The sequence below is a fragment of the Quercus robur genome, chromosome 2 (assembly GCF_932294415.1).
Source record: "Quercus robur chromosome 2, dhQueRobu3.1, whole genome shotgun sequence".
Lineage (NCBI taxonomy): Eukaryota > Viridiplantae > Streptophyta > Magnoliopsida > Fagales > Fagaceae > Quercus > Quercus robur.
In genome coordinates, this window is record NC_065535.1 from 15,867,637 (window position 1) to 15,878,281 (window position 10,645).

General features: G+C 34.9%; 1 pseudogene; it reads left to right on the top strand.

Moving 5' to 3' along the window:
- Positions 1 to 401: 401 nt before the first annotated feature.
- On the top strand, positions 402 to 1,693 carry LOC126695449 (fe(2+) transport protein 1-like; annotated as a pseudogene).
- The last annotated feature ends 8,952 nt before the right edge of the window (positions 1,694 to 10,645 follow it).

The following is a 10,645-nucleotide window of genomic DNA, read 5'->3' on the forward strand; positions in this document are numbered from 1 at the left end:
CCATACACAATGTCACTATTTCAAACTTTCAACATCCACTCCTTAAATACCACCTCACCTTACGAGAAGGTATTTGGTATCAAATGATACTATGTCAATGGTATTAAAATCCAATAAGTATGAGACATGTTAGCAAAAAAAATTAACCCACTAACAAGTGAAAAACATGTGTTAGTGGATAGTTATTTTTGCACATATGTCTCTCGTTTATTCTATTTTTATACGGATGACGTACTAGTATTTGATATAAAATATTTTTTCCTCACGTTACTACTTATTGATAGTCTGATACACACAACGCTAGTGCTAGGAATTATCACTCACTTTCACTTTCCAAGTTTCAGTCACTATCCTAGTAAAAAAATGCAACATTATTCACTAATTTCCATTCATTCTTTCTGTTTCTCCTCCTCTTATCTTTCGAATTACAAGTTTCCAATGAGTCTCAATGTGTGACAGAATCTACACATGGGTGTCACGACAAATCCAAGGCCTTAAAACTCAATCTCATTGCTATTGCTGTTATTTTAGTTACTAGCATGATTGGTGTATGCCTCCCACTACTTACACAATCCATACGAACTCTTAACCCCGATTCCAAAGAATTTTCTATCATCAAAGGATTTGCCTCTGGGTCATTCTTGCTACTGGCTACATGCATGTTTAGCCCGATTCCTTCGCCTGCTTAGAGTCCGAATGTTTGCCTGATCACCCTTGGAAAAAATTTCCATTTTCAACATTTGTGGCTATGCTGTCTGCCTTATTAACCCTAATGCTAAATTCACTTGCAATGTCGTATCACACCAAACCTAACGCTCAAGTGGATTTTGGAAGAAGCAGCAGTAATTTGAAAAAAGCAACCACCATTGAATTACACACTAATATTGGGATGATAATCAGTCCAAATTGTTAAGGCATCGTGTTGTTGCTCAGGTATATATATACATGAATCAAGCTATTACATTTGTTAGTATAAATCAACATCAGATTTTGAAGATTTTTTTTATTTATGTAATTACCTTTTTAGCTTCGACTTTGCTTTATTTCATTCATTCAATCTTTGTGTAAGAATTTAAAAATCTGATATTCATATAGTCCTTACTTCTTAGCCTTAATATATTTGTAAATTTATAATATGTCATGGCTAGAATAATCAAACATTCAACAATAATAATAAAAAGCGTATGTGTTGAATACAGGTTTTAGAAGTGGGGATAGTGGTGCACTCGGTTGTGATTGGGCTTTAATTGTGTGCCTCACATAATCCATTCATGATCAGACCACTCATTGCTGTTGTGTGCTTCCATCAGCTCTTTGAAGGAATGAGTACTCTAGGAGGATGCATACTACAAGTTAATTTTAATAATCTATATCCTCCTAATTAAATTATTTTTGCATCCAAACCAAAACATACAATTACATGGTTTCTAACATAAAATGCATGATCGGGAGGATTATAAATTAAAGATGAACATGATAATGGTGTTTTTTTTTTCGTTTACAGCACAGCGCCATTTGGCATCGCTCTAGGGCTGTGTCTATCAAACGTGTATTGGACGCAGCATCAGCGGGTATATTAAATTATATGGCGTTGGTCAAGGTTGATTTATTAGGGTCCAAGTTGCAACAAAATGTAAATCTTCAAATGCTGGCTTTTCTTGGTGTTCTTTTAAAAAAGGTTTCTGTAGTGTGATTTGTGAAGCACCACAACCTTAATTAATCATACTCGCACTCAAACCACAAGCCTCTAATCAAAAGCTACATTAATTACTTCAAACACTGGCCGGCCAGATTTTTGCACATTGTGTGGTGCATTTGATATCACAAATTTCTTGTTAATTTCCTCCAATATTTCAATAATTTTTCTTGTAAAAATTTGTAATTTTTAGAAAGACAATAAAAAAATGCGTATATAGTGATTTAATCATATTATATACGTTAAAAAGTTTGAAAATTACATGATATAAATCGCATGTTTCATACCTACTCAAAAATGCAAATATCGCTTTGATAAAATAAAAATGTAAATATCTTTCAATTATTTTTTTTACATTTGTTATGTGTTATTAACTTTTTTTTTCTCTTCCCATATTTTTTTTTCTTTTTATTATTATTATTGGACTTTGGACTTTGTTTTAATTGTTGCGAAATCAAGTAAACTTGAGTAAGAATATCATATTTTAAATCAATTACTTCTCATATAAATCTTAAAAAATTACATCTGTAGGGGGCGGTGATCCACAACCCAACCCAAGTTAAGTGGGTAACTACTGTGTAGAGGCCCAATACAATTAATTTGTAGAGGTAGGTTGCCAAGGTCAACATTTTCAGGCCTTAATGGATTCGTTAAGGAGTTTGGAGAAAAGTCCAATTCTTAGGTCGTTAAAAATATGAACAATTACCAATAAGAAAGGCAAAGATTTGCATCACTCTTCCTTGGATTAGTCCAAGGATCACTAGTTCATATATTACTCATTTCTTGGCTACAAAGCTTTTTATTGCCCTTTATCTTTTTTTGTCCAATTTCGCTCTCTCTCTCTCTCTCTCTCTCTCTCTCTCTCTCTCTCTCTCTCTCTCTCTCTCTCTCTCTCTCTCTCTCTCTCTCTCTCTCTCTCTCTCTCTCTCTCTCTCTCATTTTAAGGGAGACTCCTTCCTTTTTATAGTAGCTGGGGCCTCATCCCAGCCCTCCACCTGGGCTGTCATGGATCCTTACTTGGATATTTGTCCTATCAATGCTTGGTTGGTGGTGGTAGAGTAGGTTGCAAGCTGTAAAAACACTGTCCAGGGGTCATTTTGCCATTAAATGCGGCAGGCTGAGTTGGTACAGTGTATTTAATGTAGAAGTGACCGGTACTTTATCTGAAAACTTCCCCTCTTCTTTACCTGTACATCTCTACTTCTTTTCTTGGTCTTCAGTCTTCTGGCCCAGGTGGCTTGTTTGCAGTCTTCCAAGGAGTGTTCGCTCCTCAAGCTGGCTCCTTGGGCAGGTTGCTTCTTTGGTTTCAATATCTGAGTTCTTGTTAATGTGCTAGGCTGAAGTTGATAAGAAGTTGGGCCCACCTTCACCTTAGGTCGGACCTACCTAGCAATATTCCGCATTCGAGCCTTACCCACCCACAACATCAAAATTTCTTTATACTTAAATAATTAATGCATCATTTGAAATAATAATATAACAATTTTTTTTTAAAATTTTATATATATACACACACTAGTCTAGGAGGCTCAGAGGCTATCAATAAGATAAAAATTAACATTTGTTTGGGTTGTGAAGGAGTAAAAGAGTAAAGTAGCTGCATTTCCAAAGCGGAGAAGTTTTGAGAATTGAGAGGCGTCAAGAAGTTGCTGTTGCTACATGGGAGTGTGATGTGGCTTAACTTAATTATTGTGTGGCACACGCCATGTGTGAATTAAGATGTGTCACCATGTGCCCGGCGCAATGTACCACACACAATGTCACTATTTCAAACTTTCAACATCCACTTCTTAAATACTGCCTCACCTTGCTACTTATTGACAGTCTCATACACACAAAGCTAGTGCTAGGAATTATCACTCGCACTTTCAAAGTTTCAATCACTATCGTAGTAAAAAAATGCCAACATTATTCACTAATTTCTCCTCCTCTTATCTTTCGCATTACAAGTTTCCAGTGAGTCTCAATGTGTGACAGAATCTACACATATGTGTGGCAGAATCTACACATAGGTGTCACGAAAAATCCAAGGCCTTAAAACTCAATCTCATTGCTATTGCTGTTATTTTAGTTACTAACATGATTGGTGTGTGCCTCCCACTACTTACACAATCCATACCAACCCTTAACCTTGATTCCAAAGCATTTTCTATCATCAAAGCATTTGCCTTCGGGGTCATTCTTGATACTGGCTACATGCATGTTTAGCCCGATTCCTTCTCCTGCTTAGAGTCTGACTGTTTGCCTGATCACCGCCCTTAGAAAAAATTTCCATTTTCAACATTTTTGGCTATGCTATCTGCCTTATTAACCCTAATGCTAGACTCACTTGCAATGTCTTATCACACCAAACCTAACGCTCAAGTGGATTTTGGAAGAAGCAGCAGTGGTTTGAAAAAGGCAACCACCACTAAATTACACACTACTACTAGGAATATTAGTGCACGATGATAGTTGTGGGAGGACTTTCGTCTCGGCCCCCAATCAGGTATTGTCCTATTTGGAAATGGCGTTGAGCAGTCCTTAAGGATTTGTTCAATCCCACATTGGGGAGAGATGCCTCCCACTCATGCCTTATAAGCCTTTGGCCTAAAGATGAGTGTACCACTACTACATTTTTTGTGGGAGGATTTTCGTCTCGGCCCCCAATCAGGTATTGTCCTATTTAGAAATGGCGTTAAGCCTTAGTCCTCAAGGATTTGTTTAATCCCACATCGGGGAGAGACGTCTCCCACTCATGCCTTATAAGCTTTTGGCCTAAGGATGAGTGTAGCACTACTACACATGATTGGGGGCCGAGACGAAAATCCTCCCACAATAGTCATTCCAAATTGTTAAGGCATTGTACATCACAAATTTTGAAGATAATAATAAAAAGTGAAGTTGCAACAAAATGAAAAAAAAAAGGTTTCTGTAGTGTGATTTGTGAAGCACCACAATTTTCTTCCTTTTAAAAAAAAAACAAAATTATTTTTATTATTATTATAATAAATTTATTTAGTTTATTTTTTGTCCCAAGAGAAACTTTTTTATTTTTTATTTTTTTATACAAGATAAAAATTTTATTCTAATTTAATTTAAGTGTATATGTGTGTGAAGCCCCCTTCTAGAAACTTGAACCTTGACTCTTATTCCCCACACTCCACAAACTCTTATACTTGTAAAGTGACTATCGCACCAAGGGTGTGCGGTGGTGTCCTTAGAGAAAACTTGAACTTCATCTTGTCTATTTATACTATTAATAAGAGGATTTCCTGTTTGGGTTTCAACATTGTTTGGATTTCAACATTTTGCATATTAAAATATTCTTACATAAATTCTTAAACTCTTTAACGCTTGTTTGTTTCGATGTAAAATATTTTCCCATTTTACAATATTTATTTTGCAATAGAATATTTAATCAAAAGTAAAATATTTTCAATCAACTAAATCAACCAAAACAAATTTGTGTAAAATATTTTATTTTACACTTAAAATTTTGGTAAAATACTTTACGCTTCAAATTTTGGTAAAATATATTACATTTGTTCTCTTGACTCGTACCCGATACTTTCACTCCTTCAAACCTCAGCCCCTCTCACGCTCTCTTCCTCTCAGTTTTTGCTCTCCCTTCTCACTTTCAAGTTCTCACTTCTTTCTCTTCTTTTCTCTTTGGCAGTCCATTGGGACTCCTACTGATGAGCGGTGAGGTGGTTGGCGTTGATGTCTCCAACATAGAGGTTGTGGCAGGAAGTATGATGCAGATCGTTGATATCCTACCCTCTACACTCTTCCTCATGTTCCTAATTTCTTTGGGGCTGCATCTCTCAGATCTAGATAGGTGGGTTGTTGGTGGTGAGTTTGGTAGGTGGGTTTAGTTTTGCGTTTTGGTGGCTAGGTATGGTGTTGCTAGGTTTTATTTTGAGTTTGGCGGCTGGGTATGGTGTTGGGTGATCGATGGTTTGTCAATTCAATGGTGGTGCATTGGGGGTGGGTCTTAGTGTTGATGGTGGTTGATTGTGGTGGGTTTTCATTAATCATTGATCTTGGATTTTTTTTTTCCCTTCTCGTTGTTGTAGAGGTGTGGGTGGTGCCTGTTATGATGATGTGGATGGTTGTGTTTCGGCGTTGGATTTCGGTGACAGCAGCAATGATGGCTTCTTCTTTTTTTTTTTTTTTTTTTTTTTTTTTTTTTTTTTTTTTTTTTTTTTTTTCGATTTGGATGTGGTATAGTTGGTGGTGGTTTGTGCTTGCATTCATGGTGGTTGGTGGTGGCTGATTTGTGTTTGCATTTTCAAGTGTTTAGGTCAATCCAAATATTTGAAAATGTTTTACTAAAAATATTTTACTGAGGGTAAAATACCACTATCTTTTAGTTAAATAATTGGCGAAACTACAATATTGGTCCCTCAAGTTTACCTTATGTCAAACATTTGAAAATGTTTTACTAAAAATATTTTACTGAGGGTAAAATACCACTATCTTTTAGTTAAATAATTGGCAAAACTACAATATTGGTCCCTCAAGTTTACCTTATGTGCGCAATTGGTCCCTTAAGTTTCAAACGAGCACAATTGGTTCTTCAAGTTTTAAAACTGAGTTGTATTAGTCATTTTATTAACTACCGTTAGTGGTATTGCTTATATGGCTAACGGCAGGATGTCATTTTTTTAATGATGTTGCATTTTTTTATTAAAAAATTCCAAAATGCGAAGTTGGATTAGGATGTGAAACTCAGCTTTTATTCTTTCTCATAAACGACATATAGGTTTGTGTGAGTGAGTGCTAAGCTAAAGCAAAGCAACAAGCTTGCAAAACAAAGCAATGGCTCTTTGGTATCAACCTCCTCCTACATTGAATCGTATCTCACCCACTCTCAAACTCAACTCATTACGCTGCACCTGCAGCTACAACCTATCTATTCTGAATTCCAGACCCACCCACATACCCGAACTTGAACTCAAACCCATATTCACCTCCGTCAAAACTAGGGGTAGCAAAATCAACCCAAACCCATTTGCCCACCCAAACCCACCCACTTAAATGAGACCCAAATCCACCCAATTATTAATTGGGTTAAATGGGTATTAACCCAATTATAATCCAACTATCATTTCTACAAATCACCCAACTCTAAAATACCCCAAAACCACTAAAATGACCAAAATACTCCCTAAACCTAAAAAATGACCAAAATACCCCCTAAACCCAAAAATGACCAAAATACCCCTAAAACCTAAAAAAAAGACGAAAATACCCCTTAAACCTAGAAAATGACTAAAATACCCTTAAAACCTAAAAAATTACCAAAATACCCTCCAAAACCTACAAAATGACCAAAATACCCACAAAACCCAAAAAATGACCAAAATACCCCAAAAAACCCAAAAATTACCAAAATACCCCCAAAACCTAAAAATTACCAAAATACCCCTGAAATCCAAGAAATGACCAAAATACCCCCGAAACCTAAAAAATGACAAAAATAACCCTGAAACCTAAAAATTACCAAAATCCCTCTAAAACCTAAAAAACGGCCAAAATAACCCTAAAGCCTAAAAAATGATCAAATAACCCCAAAACCTAAAAAAAGACCAAAATACCCTCGAAACCTAAAAAGTGACAAAAATACCCTCGAAACCTAAAAATTGATCGAAATAATCTAGAAACCTAAAAATGACCAAAATACCTCCCTAAAACTATAAAAATGACCACAGTACCTCAATAAACCTAGAAAATTACCAGAATACCCCTGAAACCTAAAAAATAACCAAAATACCTCAAACCTATAAAGTGTCGAAAATAGCCCAAAACCTTTGAAATGACCCAAATAAACCCAAAACCTCTAAAATGGCCACAAAAAACCTGAAACCTCTAAAATTACCAAAAATACCCTGAAACCCCTAAAACGACCAAAATACCTCTAAACTTATAAAACGACCAAAATACACCTCAAAATATCTAAAATGACCAACATACCACTAATCCTGTAAGATGAACAAAATACACCTGAAGCCTCTAAAATTACCAAAATAGGGGTTTGGGGTATTTTTTACGTTTCAAGGGTATTTTCAATAAATTAAAGGTTCTAAGAGTATTTCAGTCACTAATTTTTTAGGTTTTAGGGGTGTTTCGTTAACTTTTAGATTTTGGGGTTTTTTTTTTTTTTTTTTTTTTTGTAATTTTCTAGGTTTTGGAGGTCGTTTAATAACTTTTTAGGTTTTGGGGATATTTCAATCATTCCTTAGGTTTCTGAGGTCTCTTAGTCATTTTTCAGGTTTAGGGGGTATTTTGGTCATTTTTTATGTTTAGGGAATATTTTGGTCATTTTTTAGTTTTAGGGGGGATTTTGGTAATTTTTTAGGTTTAGGGTGTATTTTTATCGACTTATTGGTTTAAGGGGCATTTTTTTCATTTTATAGGTTTCGGGGTATTTTGGTCATTTTTTAGGTTTCAAGGATATTTTGGTCATTTTAAGGTTTAGGGGTTATTTTGGTCATATTTAGGTTTCAGGGGTACTTTGGTCATTTTTTAGGTTTCAGGGGGTATTTTAGTTAATTTTTAAGTTTCGAGGGTATTTCGATCATTTTTTCGTTTTTAAGTTATTTTCGTCAATTTTAAGCTTTGGGGTTATGTTGACCATTTTTAAGGCTTTGGGGGTATTTTGGTCATTTTTAGGTTTCGGCGTTATTTTGGTTAATTTTTAGGCTTCGAGGTTATTTCGGTAATTTTTTAGGTTTCGGGGCTATTTTGGACATTTTTAGGTTTCGAGGGGTATTTTGGTCATTTTTTTAATGTTTTGAGGGTATTTTGGTAATTTTTTGTTTCAGGGGTATTTTGGTCATTTCATGGGTTTTGGGGGTATTTTGGTCATTTTTAGGTTTTAGGGGGTATTTTTGTCATTTTTTGGATTCACAAGAGTATTTAGTCGTTTTGTAGGTTTTGTGATTATTTTGGTAATTTTTAGGTTTCAGGGCTATTTTGGTCATTTTGTAGGTTTTGTGATTATTTTGGTAATTTTTAGATTTTGAGGGTATTTTGGTCATTTTTTGGTTTTGGGGGGGGGGGGCATTTTGGTCATTTTAAGGGTTTGGTGGTATTTTGGTCATTTTTTGGATTTCAAGGGTATTTTGGCCATTTTTAAGGTTTCGGGGGTTTCGGCGTTATTTTGGTTAATTTTTAGGCTTCGAGATTATTTTGGTAATTTTTTAGGTTTCGGGGGTATGTTGGTCATTTTTTGGGTTTCGGGGAGTATTTTGGTCATTTTTTGGTTTTGAGGGTATTTTGGTCATTTTTTGGGTTTTAGAGGGTATTTTGGTCATTTTTTGGGTTTGGGGGGGTATTTGGTCGTTTGTAGGTTTTGTCATTATTTTGGTAATTTTTAGGTTTCAAGGGTATTTTGGTATTTTTTTAGATTCTGGGGGTATTTTGGTCATTTTGTAGGTTTCATGATTATTTTGGTAATTTTTAGGTTTTCAAGGTATTTTGGTCATTTTTTAGGTTTTAGGGGTATTTTGGTCATTTTTTAGGTTTTGGGGATATTTTAGTCATTTTTTGGGTTTCAAGGGAATTTTGGTCAATTTTTGGGTTTAGGGGGTATTTTGGTCATTTTAAGGTTTTGGTGATATTTTGGTCATTTTTTGGGTTTTGGTGGTATTTTGGTAAATTTTTTGTTTCAAGGGTATTTTGGTAATTTCCTGGATTTCAAGGGTATTTTGGTCATTTTTTGGGTTTTGGGGGTATTTTGGTCATTTTTAGATTTCGGAGGTATTTTGGTAATTTTTGGATTTCGGACATATGTTGGTATTTTTTGGGTTTTGGGGGTATTTTGGTCATTTTTTAGGTTTTGAGGGGTATTTTGGTCATTTTTTGGGTTTTAGGGGTATTTTGGTCATTTTTGAAGATTTTAGAGTACTTTGATTGATGACTTGCATAATTTAGCATAATTTATCACTTCTCAACTTTAAACTTTAGTCTAATTTTATTTATTTTTGTTGATTTTAGACTTCATTATTGTTATTTAAATTTTATTGCAGATTTGAAGAAAATGAAGATTTATTCAAATAAAAGAGACATGAAGCAGCTAGAGAGAATATTGGGTCTTGGATGAACGGAACTAAAGGAAGATTTCTTTTTGACCTTAGAAGTTGGCAAGAAAAGTGGGTCCCTCTGGGTTTTGATAGAGGCCGAAACTAAAAGGGGAGAGACGCACAAAAAGAGGAACGTTTTAGGCTGAAAAGAGCAACGTTTTGGTCTGAAAAAGGGCAACACGTTTAAAAAGAAAAGGGAGGCTGAACTGAAGGGAAGGACAGCATTGAACTGGGAACACGAAGCAGTAGAGACGAAGACGAGAGATTTTTTTTTGAGCGTCCATTTGTCCTTACAATCTTCTCAGATACATTATGGTGAATTTGTTTCTGTTGAGTATAATTTTTAGCATGAACTAAATCTTCTTTATTCTAGGAAAACGATGTAATCTAGTTCCGAACTATGCTTACTTTTCTATGTTAATTTGAATTAATTCTTTTCATGTTGGTCTGATTTATTCTAAGCTTATTGCTTCTAATTAACTGGCCATTAATTAGATGATTTTGATCTTGTGATTTGCTGTCGAAAGAGGGAATTATAGGATAGATCTTGAATGTTTCGACATAGGTAAATATAGAGATCGAAAGACTTGTATGAACCTATGTAGTATTAAAATCGTTGGTCTTAATGCTGTCTTGCTTTATTAAATTGCATATTCTTTTGTAAAATGATGAACAAGAATGTTTCCAATTGACTGTCGAAAGAGGCTTTTGGATCAGTTTGGAGATTGCTAACAAACAGAGAGAATTAAATTCAATTAGCTAGATGAGTAAAGCATAATGAGGAATTAGGTGAAATCGATTTCCTAGAAGTTTTCTCCCCATTAATTTGATCTTCGAGCAACATCTTTCTTTTCCTTTGCGCATTTTCTTTAAATTGATT